Below are 7,529 nucleotides of genomic sequence, written 5' to 3'. Positions count from 1 at the left end.
CTGAGCCTGGCCTCCACAGGTATAAACAGCTTCATTACAAGCCTTTATTATAAATATAGGAGGCCAAGGAGTAGCTAAACATTTGACACACTCAGCAGAAAATTGTGGGGGACAGGTGAAGAAGCCATGCTATTAGTGACTAAGAGCTAAGCTAATAGCTAGGAAGCTATCCCCAAAGACAGAATAGGTAAATACTGTGAATATAATCAACAGGATATCAAGTAGAGATTGTGCTTTAAAGCATGTGAAGCATGTGAAGATCACAGTATGAAATAAGTTGTTATGTAAAGGTTTTTATTTAAAACAGACTGCACAGATGAGCCATACAAACTGCCACCAAGTGAGCACCATTTATAATGGCTCATTTATCATAAATTACCCAACAGCCTTGGGAAGAAGTAATAGTTTTCAAAACATGTTTCAAAACTTAAGTGTAGACATAATTTCTAAACTTCTAAAGTTCTAAAGTTATGTTTTCATCTCTAATTTTTAACCATAACTGCTTGAGTGAAGGCCTAAGCTGTCTCTCTCTCTCTCTCTCTCTCTGAGCAGATGTGTTGGATAAGTGATTCTGTTAGCATGTCGCACGATGGGCAAATTTCCTGAAAATTTTCTCTTTAGTGTGTTTGTAGTGCCTTTTTTTCTGTTGTTTAGATGTTTATTCGTTGGTGTTACTTTTCTTGTGAGAGGAGTTCTCTCGGTGAGGTGAAGGGGTATTGTAATGGATGCTTTATTCCTCTGTAAAGTGGATGAACACTAAGAGTAAACAACAAAAATGTAAAGCGAAAAAGGTCTGAATCACAGAGACATGGTCAATCAGAGGTAGACACTAAAATATGAGGAAATTCATGCTGTGAACCCTTAATATGGATGTCTCAAAACAAGCCTTTCTTTTTAGCCTGGTGGATCTCGAGAAACTAAATTTTGTCCAAAAAACACACAGGATAATGCTGCTGACTGGAAGAGGGAGTTTCCTGGAGAAATTTTCCTAGCGTCATCGCTGGAATCTGTATTTTATTTTCCAGTGCTTTCTCTCTTCTTTCTGTTGACATCAATGAAATAATTCCAGAGCACATTTCAAAAATCAGGGCTGGATTTGAAAAACTTTCAGTTGTATAAATATGGATGCTCAAATCTTAGACACAAAGAGACTGGCTACTTTAACTGTCTATAGGTCTGGGATCAGATGTAAAACCTGCACAAAAAAAGGTTGGAGAGCTGCAGTGAAAGTTTTTACATGGTGCAGTGGCTGTAGATGCTTTTATTTCTGTTTTGATAGAAGTGTTGATGAGAAGTATATGTTCTGTCCTCACAGAGAGAAGCTTTGTTCCACTGTTTCCTGGACTGAAGCTCATTCTAGTCTGCATGTGGATCATTGCAGAGGCTGCTCCGTTTATTTGGAGAGTGTTTTTAGCTACAGACGGTCATTCTGGGTCTCATGTCACAGGTCAGTCTCAAACCAGAGTCAAATTTTAACTATTGAAATGGGTCAAACTAAGGAACTGCTTCCCTGATACTGAAGAGATAAAATGTGCAGTGACGATCCTGACTATGATGTTGTGCGTATTGCTTGTCAGTAACAAGTAATCTCATATACCAGCTGAAGAACCCCTTTAGTCATATCACATTTTGTTTCTCTATTTTGCTGCAACAATACATGAGGAGTGACGTGAGATGTCAACTTTTCTAAGAGTATATTGGTTAAAATATGAATTTGAATTGTTTTAAAAAATAAAAAGCTAAGCTGAGCAAAGTTACTATGGCATTTTATTCTCTGTGTGGCCTGTAAGACTCAAAAGCATACACACTTTTCTTTATGTCTGACGTTAACTGAATTTAGGAACAGGAATTCTACCACAAAATCTCTCTGTAGGTGTAAGAGGGCTGTAGCAGCAGACCTTGGATTTATTAAGCGGACCGAAATGCAGACGCTTGAGGCAGGTAAAGGGTTTAACAAAAAGTAAGCCGTTTATTGAGGGTAGGAAAAACATGCAAAACAAGGGCAAAAGAGAACAAAGATTAAACTAAAACCTATACTGGGAAAAACTAAACTAAGATCAAAGCACAAGGAATGTGGGGAAAAACTTCAGACCAGAAACACGGGGAGACAAGCAGACCACCTGACACTGATCAAAGGAACACCGAGGACTTAAATAAGCTGTGTCCCAAAACGTCGGCTGCATCCTCCGGAGGCCGCATTTGAAGGCCGATTACGTCACAGCCAGGCGACGAAGGCTGTCCCAATTCGTCGACTCCTTCAAATGCAGCCGACAAATGCGTCCTTCATTTCCCCGAATTTGAAGGATGGGTTGGGTGTGTCCTTCGTGGCCCACCATATCCCAGAATTCATAGCGCGGTCCAGCCAAATTTCAGCTGCCAACAATGGCGGCCGCTACTAAGTTTTAAAATTAGTCTTATTAATCTTTCTGGGTCACAAAATAAACTTTTAACATATTTTCAGGCGAGAATGTAGCTGTGTACACTTCAAATATCTGCTTGGTTTATCAAGACATCGCATATTTGCAAAAGTGCGCCGACGTTTTCGGAGACATCTGTTACCCACCCGCTCGATAGCAAACCGGGGGATTCAATGGTCGCTCGAGCCGGCGAGAGAAGCGGACTCCCGGCTTCATCGTTTTCAGACCCCCGCTCTTTCGCTACTCAGGTTAAACATGATATATAAGTCACTCGGATAACTTAAAAATGTAATTGTTTGCCTTATTTCGGTGTTTTATTTGTTCGTGAGTAAATCGGGTTGGCTGAGATCAAAGTTATTAGATTATTAAATTAAATAAAACTTTATTAATCCATCGGGTGGGTTCCTCCGGGATTTTCACACAGCTGAATAAACGTCAAAAAGAAAACTGATTAAACAGAAGTGTGAGACGGTCGAGAATTTACGCCAGTGTCCTGTTATATTTTAGATAGCAAGGAGCAGACGGCCGAGTTTATTAAACTCCACCGACACAGCGGTGACGCAAATCTGAAGGCTAGACCGTCCCATTTCACAGCCTCGCACTTCCGGCCTTCTCGGTCTTCGAAGGACCCGGCCCACGTAGACCGCGAAGGCCGGGTCCTCCGAAGGATGCAGCCAACGTTTTGGGACACAGCTATAGACAGAAGGGTAACGAGGGAAATGGAAACACATGGGGAACACAGCTGAAACAAATGAACATGATGCCACAGGGGAAGCAAAACTAAACACACTAAACATGTAACATGAGACTGTCAAAATAAAACAGGAAACAGTGAGACAGACTGTGACAACACGAGCATGACACAGGGGTCAAGGGGACACGAGTGAGAGGTGACATGAGAGAACATACATGAAAGCACAACACAAGAACGACGAGATACAGAAAACATGACAGACTCAGACAGAAAACGGGGAATGACACAGGGATAAGAAAACATTGACCGGGAGTATAATCAACTTAACAGGAAAACCAATGACTAAACTAAAAGACAGAAAACTTAACCGTTACAAATAAATCAGAAAAAACGTAATAGACTCAAATTATTGGATCAAATGATTGTGGCAGTAGATTTGAGTAAATTGACACAGATATCATTATAATTGTGAGATAGTGTTTTTAGAACATCATTTTGCTAAGTGTCAATGTGACGAGAAAAGTCTGTCAATGACACAGAGACGTCTCACTCAGGTTTTTGTAGAAGATGGTTCTGAAAACACTCCCATATTACAGTAAATGTGGCTTCATTTTTTTTAATGACAATTATGGGTCCAAAAAGTCACAATGGGCTGCTCAAGAGCCGGGAACACATTATTGGCTGTTTTAAACAGGAGGGATATTTTATTCTGTAATATTAGAACTCGAAACATAGTTAATAAGACTAATTGTTCTGTAGTTGTGTTCATAAAACCTCTGTTGAGGTTCAGTCAGTATGTGAAATTAAGTAAGTAGGAAATCAAATTAGGTGTGAGGCAATTATTCTGGTTTTGGTTGGAAAAGAAAGAAATGTGATGAAGGTTTGGCAGGTATGACTGAAAAAAATATATGTGTTAGTATTTTCAATGTTACATTCCTGTTAAACTTATATGTAAATATAATAAACATGTAAATGCTGGTGCTAGAGCAGCTCAGCATCCACACTTGGTGGTTGTAGTTTCTGGCTAATAATGAAAAGAAATAGAAAATATTCTACAAAAAGTATTCAATTGGTTTTTTTCTGTCCTGTTTTTAATAAACTGTTATTCATTTTGTATTTGCTCAAAGATACTAAAAATCACCATGAAGATGCTAACTGTGTCTGCAGTTCTCTGTGCAATGGTGGCTCTAACCACGGCTGCTGGTGAGTATCATTATATAATTTTTATTATGTATATAATTTTAATTAAACATATAAATGAATAGTACAATGTACACCTTTCTTATAATTATCAGATGCAGATAATTGATGGTCAAAGTCAATATTTTATGTGGTTATTTGTCCGTGTCTTCACTGTGCAGAGGCCAGAGATGAAGTAGAGGGATTGATGCTCCCAGGTGAGCAATATTTTCTAGATTTTCAATAATTATTGTCATGGTGAACAAAACACCTTGATGTTTGTAGTACAAAGGATGTTTTCAAGTGTCTGGCTGTTATAAAGCCCATACTTAACCCTTTAAGTACCACACCAAGAAAAAAGCAATGGAAAAAGCCTTATGTGCTCAACCATTTGGTTGTGCATTCTCACCGACACACACTCTGTGATTATCATCAAGTGTAGCTGCCATTGTAGTGTAGAGCCTTCATTATACCTGTACTCTGTCAATCACTTAACTAATGTTTCAGTGTCAAATGTCACTTGTGCAACTTTTCAGTTATTGTTTGTATGATTAATAAACATAATACAAAATAAGATATCAGCCAGAGACACATGAACAGCTATTCATTTGCTCCCAGCCAAGAGTCACGTGGTCAAGAGGTCCCCTCGTTGTCCTGGTGGTTGGACTAAGTACGGTCATCGCTGCTTTTTCTTTAATTCAACAGTCGCGAGTTGGGCTGATGCTGAGGTAACTTATTTGTATTGTCTTCAATACCGATTAAACCACATTCTTTTAACTGTTACGTACTCATTACTTTGAAAACCTCTGCTCGCTTTCCTTCTCCATTTAAGAAATGCTGCTTGATCATGGGGGCACATCTTACATCAGTTCGCAACATCAATGAGTACCGTGAGATTCAGAGGCTGACTGGCAAAAAAGAAAGTTGGATTGGAGGAACTGATGCATCAGAGGTATGTTGTTTATCATTTGTCAGGTGTAGGCATGAGAACTGATAAGAATTTAACTCCAATTTGATTATCCATTCTCTTATTGATTCTCATTGGGTTCTCCCTGGCTCTGCTTTGAAACTCACCACCATAGCTTAGCAGCATATCAATCACAGTGCATTTTTGAAAATTAATTGAATGCTGTGTGGTCAAATGTTTATGCTTGTTGAAGGTATTTCCTCTCTTTGTTGGGATCAGTGATTTAAAAAAAAAAAAAAAAAGATCAGTGATTAATTTTAAAAAACGATGTGTGTTGATTTATATCTCATGGTATCACTCTGAACATTGCTGCTCTTTCATATGCATTTGTAGGGCAACTAATGCAGGGACAGCAGCTTCAAGACTTCAAGCTATGTGCTTAAAGTCAGATGATCTGCTTGGACTCTGGGTAGGCTTAACATTTTGACCTGTCTGAACCAATAAGTCCAATTTCTGTCTTCTAGGAGGGTGAGTGGTTGTGGAGTGATGGGACCTGTTTTACCTTTAAGAAGTGGTGCTTTAGAGAGCCCAATAATGATCGCAATCAGGATTGCCTTCAGATAAATCGTGGAGGTAAATTAGAACACAATTATTAATATGAATTCTTAATGTGTGTGAATAGTTTCTGTGATCAAAGACACAAATAATAGCAGGTGGTTAACAAGTGTTTGGGCTTTGATTTGTGTAGAATTTTACTGATTTCTACTTTTGAACCTTTCAGTTTTCAAGTGCTGGGATGATATGTGGTGTGATGCTCATCTGCCATCTGTCTGCGCCAAGAAAATCTGATCATTCTTGGACTGACACTGGAGCATGAAATTCCCATAAAACACACACTGATATATGATGGTGTTTGTGTTTTGCTCGCTCTTACTTCATTTCGTTTTGGAGCATTATATTTTTCCTCTCTCTGTCATAACAAAATGACCAGCCAACACAAGCTGGGCTGTCCATGAGGCAGCCTTTAAAGCAGTCCTGTCTTTAATAAGAGCAGGCTAGTTACCAAAGGACTGGTAGTGATTTTTTTTCTCTGCAAAGAAAACTTCTTGTTTCCTCTTGTTTATTTTTTGCAAGAATAAAGCTTCAAACAAGCATGTCTCTGCATTATTGAAATTGAAATTGAAGCAGAATCTGTGAACTTGTTCAACTCTTTTCATAATTTAGTTATTATATATAATTGATAAAAGGACATATACTTAGAATCACACACAGTTTGGATGATAGTAAGTTTATACCTAATTGAGTTTAAGAGGAAGAGGAAGACACCTCCGGCAGAACAATGCTCAGGGAGGGGTTGGTTGGGGTTATGTGAGAAAGACAGGACAAGGACATGCTGTGGAAGAGAGCTCGAGATTAATAACAAGTATGACTCAGTGCAGAGAGGTTTATTAACACATAGTGAGTGAGAAAGGTGACTGAAGAAGAAATACTCAGTGCATCATGGGAATCCCCCGGCAGCCCAAAACACAGAGCCTGTTTCTTTGACATGGGAAAATCAAGAGATATCAACCAAAACACCAGGAAAAGAACTGTGGAGCTCCATAAGTGTGGCTGAATTTTTGAATACAACTTTCAGTACCATTGATATTCATTTAGAGTCTTTTTCTCTAATTGATCTTTCTGAGTTAACTTCAATAATTACTTCCTCCAAACCATCAACATGTCTTTTAGACCCCATTCCTACAAAACTGCTCAAAGAGGTCCTGCCATTAATTAATGCTTCAATCTTAAATATGATCAACCTATCTCTGATAATCTGCTATGTACCACAGGCCTTCAAACTGGCTGTAGTTAAACCTTTACTTACCCAGCTGTCTTAGTTAATTATAGGCCAATCTCCATCTTCCTTTCATATCAAAAATCCTTGAAAGAGTAGTTGTCAAACAGCTAACAGATCATCTGCAGAGGAATGGCTTATTTGAAGAGTTTCAGTTCAGGTTTCAGAGCTCATGACAGCACAGAAACAGCTTTAGTGAAGGTTACAAATGATCTTCTTATGGCCTCTGTTCCCAGAGTATTTAAAAAGTACCACATAGGTAGGGATGGGTATCGAAAACCGGTTCTTGTTGAGAACCGGTTCCCACTGTTTCAATTCCTTGGAATCGTTTGCCATTTTTGCAAACGATTCCCTTATCGATTCCAGTCGCCCCGAATGACGTCACCACATTGCGGAACGTCGGAGCGTACCTGGCAGGAAACACGGCGCCTAAGCGGCTCAAACGCTTAAAAGTTTGTTTATACTTTACGAGAACGGATGACAACAGGGCAACTT

The 7,529-nt window shown here is 39.0% G+C and overlaps 1 long non-coding RNA gene across 2 annotated transcripts; it reads left to right on the top strand.

Moving 5' to 3' along the window:
- The first annotated feature begins 4,786 nt into the window (after nucleotides 1-4,786).
- On the top strand, nucleotides 4,787-6,387 carry LOC109198915 (uncharacterized). Of its 2 annotated transcripts, XR_002059451.2 has the most exons (4): nucleotides 4,787-5,018; nucleotides 5,123-5,242; nucleotides 5,591-5,666; nucleotides 5,979-6,387. It is a non-coding gene; the product is annotated as an uncharacterized LOC109198915 (long non-coding RNA). The 2 variants fall into 2 exon arrangements; XR_003215614.1 differs by lacking the exon at nucleotides 5,979-6,387 and having other exon boundaries at nucleotides 4,790-5,018; nucleotides 5,591-5,723.
- The last annotated feature ends 1,142 nt before the right edge of the window (nucleotides 6,388-7,529 follow it).

This window comes from Oreochromis niloticus, linkage group LG3 (assembly GCF_001858045.2).
Source record: "Oreochromis niloticus isolate F11D_XX linkage group LG3, O_niloticus_UMD_NMBU, whole genome shotgun sequence".
In the NCBI taxonomy this organism is placed as follows: domain Eukaryota; kingdom Metazoa; phylum Chordata; class Actinopteri; order Cichliformes; family Cichlidae; genus Oreochromis; species Oreochromis niloticus.
This window is presented reverse-complemented; position numbering and strand designations above follow the sequence as displayed.